We start from the raw sequence: 10,481 nt of genomic DNA on the forward strand, positions 1-10,481 counted from the left end.
ACTTCATATTCTCTACTGCTCACTGGTTTCACCATACTTAAGCTATTGTGCAGAGGTCTGGGGCAATAACTATAAAACCACATTACATTCACTTTTTACTCTTCAAAAGAAAGCAATTCGAATCATCCACAATGCAGGTTATAGGGAACATACAAACTCACTATTTTTGCAGTCTGAAATATTGAAAATTGACGATATAGTGAAATTCCAAACAGCACAAATTCTATTCAAAGCAAAAAATAAAGAACTGCCAGGTAATATTCAGAGTATGTTTTTTTTGAAAGAAGGAAGTTATAATTTAAGGGGTTTTTGTAACTTCAAAACAATGAAGGTACGTACTACAAGAAAAGGCTTTTGTGTTTCTGTTCAAGGAGTGAAACTATGGAACAAACTGAATATGGAATTAAAGCAATGTCCAAACATAAAACTGTTCAAAAAGAGTTATAAAAATATGATCTTCTCGATCTATAAAGAAAAGGAAAATATTTAAATTAAGTGAATGTCTCTATTTAAAAACAAACAAACAAAAAATTCATGATGTGATATTATAGTATATAGTATATCAGAAATCTGTTCACTATTTTTATTACAAATTATATCAGTAAGGAAGCTGACTAAATATTCACTGATAATTTATGGGACAGGGGTGGGATTAAATAAGTGTATACTTCTTCCCACTCCCTTTCAACATGTAAATTAATCAGAATGTTTTTTTGTATGTAATTTGTATAGTATATTTTTTTTCTCTCATTTCTTTTCTAAATGTACTTGTATATTGTTCACATGTTGAAATAAATTACCAATCAATCAATCAATAAAATTAAAAGTTAGACTCTCGTAAATGTAACAACCATCCAGTTTCACTCTTTTGAGTGTAGATGAGTTAGCGAAATATAACATGAGAAGACAATGTCAGAAAATAATTGTACAAAAGGCCCCGGAGTTACGGTTTATTGCTGTTCAGTTGTTAGTTTCACCGGTAGTTTTTTAAAGTAGAGGTCAACCCACCGCTATGCATGAGAGAGACTACGAGCAGGGAAAAACGTGGGCAAGGCACCTGAGCTTTTCTGCTCCAGATTACCGGCAGAGATTTGGTCATTCCTTGAGAAGTGTGCGTTAATGAGCAACGCAAGTTTGTGATCTGTGAGTATAAGTGATGATAAGATGTGTTTGGGACTGTGCCTGAGGTTAGTGGTTAGGGTTAGAGGTTAGGGAATGAGTGTGTTTCTGCCTGTGCAGCTAATGGTTGCTAAGCTAAGATAAGCTAACTCTCCTATCATGTGGTTGGGTATAATCGTGTACTGTGTTAGTTCTCTCAGTAAGTCTATCCGTGAGGCGTTTGTAATATGACCTATAGTGTTGAAGGGGATGTTAGTTTATGTCCCACCTGTGTTTATGTTGATGTACTCTTGAGTTATTGATGTGAACACCTTAGTAATGTAGTATTTTCATTCTGTTCCTTCTAGAGACCACACACACACACACACACACACACACACACACACACACACAATTCCCATGCACCTAACCCTGTATGCATACCTGCTCCTATGACAATACCACTGTTACTCCCACCTGTGTGAAGTCAATACAAGAGTCTGCACTATCCTCTGTGTCTTTATTGTCTCCCTTCTGAACATTCATCCGGGCCCTGAGCAGTGTTCTGGCCGACACTCCGTGGAGTGGTAGCTGCAAATCTGAACTAGCACCTTACAGTCCTCCCAGTCCAAGTTATCTACCCAACAATAATACTACAATAAGTTCCTATTACTACTAGGGATGGGTATCGTTTAGGTTTTATCCGATACCGGTGCCAAACCGGTACTTTTGAAACGGTGCTGGTGCTTAAAGAATGGAGAACACAAAATTGGTCCAAAAACCTCTCATGTTTAGCTGTTTTTTTGTAAAAAGATAACAATGTTAGCCTTTTCTGCAGCTAGAGGGCATATATGGTATCACTCTTGGCTGGAAGCAGTGCTTAAACAATGGAAAAAACACAAAATTGGTCCAAAAACCTCTCATGTTTAACTGTTTTCCACTTTTTCTTTGGTCATTTTAGCCTTTTTGGCCAGGGTGAAGGGAGTATCTGCCATCAAACAAGAAGACAGCCGCATGTAACTACGACGGTGTTTGCTAGTTCACCTTACATGCGTTAATGTAATAACGTGGTTAGCCTACTCAACGTAAATTACACACGGACAACATTAAGCTACTCACGCAGAGAAGAACGGCTGCTGCTGCCATCATCATCCGTCATCATTTCTGCTACACTGGCAGGGTTAAGGGTCAGGACTCTCCTCTTCGTGTTTTTGGGGGATGTTGCTAACTCCGGGTCCGATAACAGGCAACCCACCCCCAGTAGATGTGCTCGGTGTGAGGTCTCGCAGCAAGCTATCAAATACGGCGCATTTTTCGGCTTTTAAAAAAAACGCTATGCGTCGCCAGGTGTTTCATCGGATTTGAGGTGTTACCTCCTTTGCACAGTATCACCTTAAAGCACTTGTTGCAGGCTGCTGAGTTTGCATATTTTGCTGTCAAGTACAGCCAGACTTTTGACCGCTTCGCCTTGGGCATTTTTAATCTGTAGCTCTTCTCTAAAAGAACGTACGTACCTGGGCCCGCCTACTATCCTCGGAAACGTAAAATGATTGGCTAGATGGGTAGCCGATATCCGGTGCCATCATGGCACCGGATATCGGTACCCATCCCTAATTACTACCATTATCATAGTTATTTTTACTGGTGCTATGTTGAAATTTAGGGTTGTGTGAGCTGCCAAAAAGCTTCAGGGGCCAAAGTTCAGCTCTGCCCAGGAGCATCTCCTTCGTGTCATTCCCGCTGTTCTCTTTCTGTTTTCCTGCCTGCTCTCCTCTGCTCTATCCCTAAAAATAAATTTTTTAATAAAACTTGTACTTAGTAGAAGAATGAAAAATGATCATTTATATGGTCATTGTTTGCTGCACATTGGTTTGTGGATTATCTGTGTGATTAATGTTAATGAAAGAACAAGAACGTCTGGTTGCTGCAGTAAAGTTTATTTCATTGTTGTACTGACAGTTAGAAGCTGAATAAAACAGTCAATAGTACACGGTGGCAAAGGAACCCTTCTCCAATTTGATAGATGGAGACATCAGAAAAAGCACAATGACTTTCTTAGCTGAGGGTGTAGGTGAAATAGAGATATCCACCTTTTGAGAGACGGCAGTTGTGCTTACGAGTTCCCTTCTGTATATTTGTAGCACAGACTCCCAGCAGGTCATCAAAGATCACATCTTTGTCATACACTCTAAGCTCCAGGTAGTTACCTGGGGAAGCTCCATAATAGTGTAACTCTTCATGCCAATTTGGGTTTGGGGTGTTGAAGACAACATGTGTTGTTGTGGATACAGGGCCACAGGACATCCTGACATATCCATCTCCATTATTATTGCCCGGGTCAGGTCGAATACCTCTGGCATACACATTGTACACCCTCAGGCCACACTGGGCGACATTCAGACCGCACAAGATCAGCAGGAGGAGACAAAGTCTGGAGGCCATGACTTCATAGAAGGCTGTGGAAGAAGAAAAACAACTAGCTTAGTATTTTTATTGTTTTTAAAATTTATTATTTTATTTGTTTTTTAAACATTTCTTTTATTATATAGAAAGTGATTAAGTAGATAATGACGTCTATATCCTCTCAGACCACTGTTGAGATACATCTCTGTGATTCTGTCTGCAGCCAGACAGAATAAGTGACAGCAAGAGTATCTATAGCAGTAGCTCTACAAGTAGTACTTGTTATTGATACTGCTAGCTATGTTATTACACCGCGTTCCAAATTATTATGCAATTGCTGTTTTTCTCTGATTTTCCTAAATAATTGATGCAAATGACAGTCATCAACCATTGGAGTATAATTCAAATGTTACTCAACAAAACTGCCAATGAAAAGAGTATGTTTTTCAAAAATAAAAACCTTAAAATGCACTGTTCCAAATTATCAATCACACAGAGTTTCAAAACATTTTATAGGTTGTAGAGAATTGAAAATGGTCATTTGTTGAATTTGCAGCATTACTAGATCAATTTTACTAAATATCAAAAGCTGTTTCAATCAAAAACATCTTGTTAAAGATATTCTATTATCAAAGTACTCAGATGCAATGAAATATCACTCAGACACTTAGAGCAGTTTTAAACGTGCACGGGTGAGAGACTCAGGGAGAGACTCACACACCTCCTTGGTGCAGTCTGGCTTTATTTATACACATCATGAAGCATACGAAAAAGGAAATATCATCCTTATCTTGTCAAGAAAACAGGTGTGGTTTATCAAAAAACTTCGTGTTCTCTACAAGGTTGTTTCTTACTCGTGGGTGGCGGTTTCCTGCTAGTGTGAAGGCAAACAGTGACAATGTGAAGGCAAAGACTGATAATGTGAAGGCAAGCAGTTTCCGTTATAAAGTAGGGAGCCAGCAATTAAAATATGCAGCTGGTTGAGTACAGAACAGAAATATAAACACTCTTAGCTGATCATTATATGAATAATAAAATCTTAGAAAGCAAAAATACTCTGACATTCCCTCCTGTTGTTTAGATTTCTTACATGACAGTACTGTTATTTTTGTCAGTTCATAACCTCTTGTCTAAACATTTTCGGTTTGAACGTCATAAAACAGTCCTGTGTTCAATTAAACTAAACATTACTGTATGGATCATCTTTCAAAATTTCTTCCATTTGAGACATCATCACATAAGCATTGATAGAAGTTGTCACCATGTTTGATACCATTTTCTTCAGACAGGGTACTACACATGTTGTGAAAACACATAACAGTAAAAGCAAAAATGCTATTCCAACAAGTCCTTTAATCAGAAGGGACTTCCATGAACCACCTAGTAACCATGTCAACCAATCATCAGTGCTTGTGACATAGTCTTGTTGTTCAGCATCTTTAATCTTTCTCAAGGTGTTCAAAGCGTCGGTCATGTTTTGTGAGTGTATGTTGTCTGGGATGTATGTACAACATGTAGTGTCAAACAATACACACAAACCTCCTTTTTCAGCTAGAATCATGTCTAGTGCGACTCTGTGTTGCATCACTACAATGCGTATTGCGTCGATTTCTTCATTTTGCGCTTTGTTGATTTTCATTGAAGCATTTAGGAACAGTCCAAATCGATAGTCAAGTGTCTCGATCCTCAGCATGTTTTTCCCAACTCCTACCCAAGGGAACAAGGAGTGGAGGACTTTCTGACCATCAGTCCATAGTTTGAAGTTTTTGGGCACATCTGATCCATAGATTGAGTCATGTGGCATTACTTCAGTGACTTCAGCAACTTCACGTTTTGCTCTTGACGTGTGTGTCTCTGCTGTGATCTTGAAGGTGTGGTCTGAAATTAGTACTGGTGCACACAGACCGGTGGAGTTCGGTGGGAGCATGAAGTAGGTTTTAGGCCCGCAGGCCCAAGCGGCTCCCTGGACCCAGAAAGTTCAATTTTTGAAGGTGTGTATTCCTTTGGATTGGGTCAGGTCAAGTGTCTGTGTGCAGTTGCGGTTTCGTCCAAGTTTCCTGTTTCCATCGGAGAAGTTGAAACACATTGGGTGCTGTATGTCCGGCGGCAAAACTATGGCGAATGATTTGTTTTTTGTGTTGTTGGCTTTGACGTTTACCCAATGTTTTTCGTTGCAGGTGTAGTTCCAGTTCGTCAGATTGTAGGCACAAGGGGTTGTCTGTTCAATTAGGATACGTCGTTGTGAAAGTGGTTTCGTGACACGTTTGACGTCTGTGTCACTACACCATGGAATTAGGTCTTCTTTCTTTGTGCTTTGACCTTTTAGGGTCAGTCCTGTTGCCATCAAATCTCTGCGTGTGCAATTGCCAGTTGTTGCTTTGTTGAACACACACATCGCTTCGTCAAGTTCAGGTGCCTTTCCATATATTGTTGCGTGTACGGCTGTTGTTGGCATATGTGAACATACATAGCATTCCGTGCTGTTGTCGGTGCGTGTTCTATCATACACATATCTATACCACGCGTTGTTCATCCATGGGTGGTTATGGTCTTGGTTCAGGTCACGTAGATGCGAATTATCATGTGTCCATCTTTTTTGCAGGTGGTGTTGTTTATTTCCTCTCATCTGGGTGAGTGTTAGTAGGCTCACTAGGAGCGCAATGCTGGCCACTAGGAGGACAAGTGTCTTCATGATGACCAGGCACACCTAGACTTCTGGTGAGTAGACTATTGGCGAGAAGTAAAAAAGGGCGGGATATACCCAATCAGCCCTTCCCTTCACCAATAGATCACCTAGAAGCCAGGGGAGCCGGCGTCTAAGCGTCTGGATTGTCACTCACTTTTTTACAGTGGCTGTGGTGGATCCAAGATGGTCTTTCTGCTATTTTGCAGGCGGTGGGTGTGGTAAGTAGGACTTGGTATGGGCCCTCCCACCTTGGTGAACTCCAATTCTTTCTCTGGAGTACTTTGATCAGGATCCAATCACCTGGTTGTAACCTGCAAGACACTGGAGAGAAATCACTCGGCAGTTGGTTGTTTAACACAATCTCTTTATTTTCAAACAGTTTAGTCATCCATTCTGCTAGGGTAGTTTCCCTTATTGATTTATTAATAGGTTCACTGGTAATTGGCAATGGAAACGCTCTCCCGTGGATGATTTCAAAAGGTGTAAGTTTCTGAGAACCTTGTGTTATTCTCATCCACATCTTTACTAGGCCTAGACATTCAGGCCATGGTCTTCCTGTTTCTTCCATGCATTTTCTTAATCTCTGTTTTATTGTGCCGTTAGTTCTTTCCACTAATCCTGCGCTTTGTGGGTGATATGCACAGTGATGTTTGATGCTAAATCCTAGAGCTTCAGAGACTTTGCTGATGATGTCATTAACAAAATGTGTTCCATTGTCTGACCTTATCAGACTGGGAATGCCATATGTGGGGATGAAGTGATTGCATAAACACTTTGCCACTGATATTGCATCTGCTCTTTTTACTGGATAGATTTCTGGCCATTTTGAGAATACATCTATAATTACTAGAGCATATCTTGATGCTTGGCATTCGTTAAGTTCAATAAAATCCATGTGGGTTTCCTTGTGAGTTGTGTTGTTTTTTTTTGTTTTTTGTTTTTTGACAGAATAGGCATGTTCTTACAAATTATTCGCTAAAGTTTCAAAATTTATAGTGTGTATTGCATTGTTTATCTATACTATATCTCCCTCCTGTTGACACAGGTGTTTACCTCATGTGTCACTACAACCGCTGTCCTGTGTAATGACTCTGTTAATATAGGTTTTCCATCACAGACCATTAAGTCATCTTTCAGTTTACTCCACATTTCAGCCACTTGTTTTGTTCAGTGATTGTTGCAGCTTGTTGTTCGGTTTTTAGTACATCAAGTGGTATTTGTAGGCAGTAGTTGGTTTCTAGTAGCTCTGCCGATTGTTTGCAGCCTGTTTTGCTGCTTGTTCTGCAAAATTATTTCCTTTTGTGACAATATAATTGTCTTTTTGATGTGCTCCACATGTGCACAGTGCCAATTGTTTTGGCAAGGTGATCACTTCCAGCAAGATTTTTTTTTTTTTCTTCTCTATAGATGGAACATTACATTCTCACTTGAGGCATTTTTAGATAATTTCTAGTTTTTCAAAGAATTCACACATCTCACACATCTTACATATTTTAAACAAGTATTGTCACAAATTTGTTTCCAAATCAACAAAATAAAATAATCAAACAAAACCGAAAACATACATGAGTCAGGACCCAAAAAGAAAAATGCTGCTACTGAAACAGAGCAGACATGTGAGGGAAAACTGAGCTCACAGACAGCTGCATGTGTTGGCTTTTATGCAGTTTCTGCTCTAAAAACAAATAAATAAAAAAATAAAAGAAAATGTGTAACATGCTCATCAACTTAGCGGTGTCCACATATTTAATTCAGCTTCACAATCCTGTAACTTTAGCTGTTGTCTACAGGGTTTGGCTTATTAGTTGTTACTATAGATGTGCTCTATATCTCAGTAATATTTTATCCAGGTTTTCAAGCATGTCAAGTGCCTCTATGCACCTAAGTAGTTTAGATATTTCCTTTATTTTCTTCATCTCCTATGTCATTATACTGAGTTTGAGCAAACCTTAAGCTTGATGCAGACTACTTCATAACAATTGTCCATCTCACATCATACTGACTAGGTTACTTCTTATTATTATCATCTTTTTCTTTCCATATAATAACAACAGTATATTACAACATTTTATCAGTGTATATAAAAGTGTATATTACTATACTACTACTGAGCCAATTTAATAGTTGGGATCATCTTACTCAGCAAACAGATAACTTAGAATTCATCCAATCTGTACAAATTAGCTTCTTCTCTGAACAGGTTTGTGCCTACTTTTTAGACTGGTCTTCTGTTTGCCTCATCTCAGATCCAACCTTCGGTCACTTTCATTCTTTCTGTTGCATGTCTAACCAAGCAATTTATTATTATATATTTTATATTTTATTTTGTGTCCATCAAGGGCTTCGGGTGATCTGCAGCTTCACCTTTTCCCAAGCTGGAGACATTTACCTTTTCACACACTTTCCTTGGCTGACCAATGACACAGCCTTAATGTACCTTATGCATCTCTCTATTTTATTTAAAAGGTTTTCGTGTGAATTATTTCCTTTTATTTATTTTATACATTCTGGGCATGAACGTCTTGCCAACTATGTTTCATTGTTAATATAAGTTTACAGGTTGTTATCCTTCCTATTATTAGTTTCAATACATTAAAAATAAGTTCTAATGTAATTTTGTCTTTATTTATTTTATTTTTGTACTTCTTATATTTATATCTATTCGTTGAGGTCTGTTTCCAACCTTTTTAAACTACTTTGATCTCTAGTTTTCACTTAATAAGGGTTTTATCAGTCACTGCAGTTTGTCCGGCGCCTGGACATTTTTTTCTCTAGCCACTGCTCGTCAGCAGTGAGTTTTGTTGATTTATTACCCATTTTTCTTTCTTATTATTTTTATTAGCTCATAGATATATTTACGTTTACACACACACATACACACCCGTGGTGCTTTCTCTGGCACGAGGAATGGGAGAGGCTATTGACACGGCCTTCTACTTTCAAGCTAGCCTTGAAAGCGGTGTCAATTTTATGTGATGAAACACAACCTTTTCCTGTTCCACCAGAACTCGAGCAACCAACGGTAAACAATTCGGTGGAGTAGTTCAGCCTCCTTAATGTGCTGTAAAATCAACTTACTCCACCAACAAAACAGTAAAACAACAGATTATACGCGTAATGAGTTTTTTATTCTGGGCAACACTGTGTCTTTCTACATTGCTCCAAGCCCTCTTTCAGGCGAGCTGCTTCGTAACCTCTACGAGTCCTTTTTCAGACGAGAATGTTACTATCCTGTCGTATTTTGACATTAAACTTGCTCCAAGCCCTTTTTCAGGCGAGCTGTAACCTCTACCAGTCCTTTTTCAGACGAGAATGTTACTTAATTAATCTGTCATACATTGACGGGAAACTATTTAATGTACAGACCACAGGTTGCCTCAGTCGTTTTGCGCAAGATGTGAGTGAGTGCTAAATATTCACCTGAGTTATTGTGTGGTTGCTTTGGTTTCCTTCATCAACCCCTGAAGTCGTGGACCTCTTATAAGAACGCTGGCCAGAACCCGAACGTCACGTCTCTGGACTTTATCCTCTGCCTGGAGAGGAGTCGACAGCGTGGGCTTCTCACGACGTCAGGACTTGACGAAGGTCTCCTATTGGAGCATTGAAAAAATATCAATGTCCACTCCGGCTCAGAAGGACCAATTAAATGTTAAAGATATTCTATTATCAAAGTACTCAGATGCAATGAAATATCACTCAGACACTTAGAGCAGTTTTAAACGTGCACGGGTGAGAGACTCAGGGAGAGACTCACACACCTCCTTGGTGCAGTCTGGCTTTATTTATACACATCATGAAGCATACGAAAAAGGAAATATCATCCTTATCTTGTCAAGAAAACAGGTGTGGTTTATCAAAAAACTTCGTGTTCTCTACAAGGTTGTTTCTTACTCGTGGGTGGCGGTTTCCTGCTAGTGTGAAGGCAAACAGTGACAATGTGAAGGCAAAGACTGATAATGTGAAGGCAAGCAGTTTCCGTTATAAAGTAGGGAGCCAGCAATTAAAATATGCAGCTGGTTGAGTACAGAACAGAAATATAAACACTCTTAGCTGATCATTATATGAATAATAAAATCTTAGAAAGCAAAAATACTCTGACACATCTTAACAGATCAAGTTACATGTTAACATAGGACCCCTTATTTGATAGCAGTTTTTCAATTCTTGCATCCATGGAACTTGTGAGTTTTTGAAAAGTTTCTACTTGAATGTCTTTGCAGGATGTCAGAATAGCCTCCCAGAGCTGCTGTTTGGATGTGAACTGAACTTTCTCTCCTGGGGTGGCTGTAGCTCA

General features: G+C 39.1%; 1 long non-coding RNA gene across 1 annotated transcript; it reads right to left on the minus strand.

Moving 5' to 3' along the window:
- Positions 1-4,173: 4,173 nt before the first annotated feature.
- LOC143414540 (uncharacterized) lies at positions 4,174-10,281 on the minus strand. The gene is made up of 2 exons (XR_013095171.1): positions 9,608-10,281; positions 4,174-6,508 (listed from the first exon to the last, which is right to left on the minus strand). It is a non-coding gene; the product is annotated as an uncharacterized LOC143414540 (long non-coding RNA).
- Positions 10,282-10,481: the final 200 nt, after the last annotated feature.

Source organism: Maylandia zebra, linkage group LG22 (genome assembly GCF_041146795.1).
Source record: "Maylandia zebra isolate NMK-2024a linkage group LG22, Mzebra_GT3a, whole genome shotgun sequence".
Classification (NCBI taxonomy): domain Eukaryota; kingdom Metazoa; phylum Chordata; class Actinopteri; order Cichliformes; family Cichlidae; genus Maylandia; species Maylandia zebra.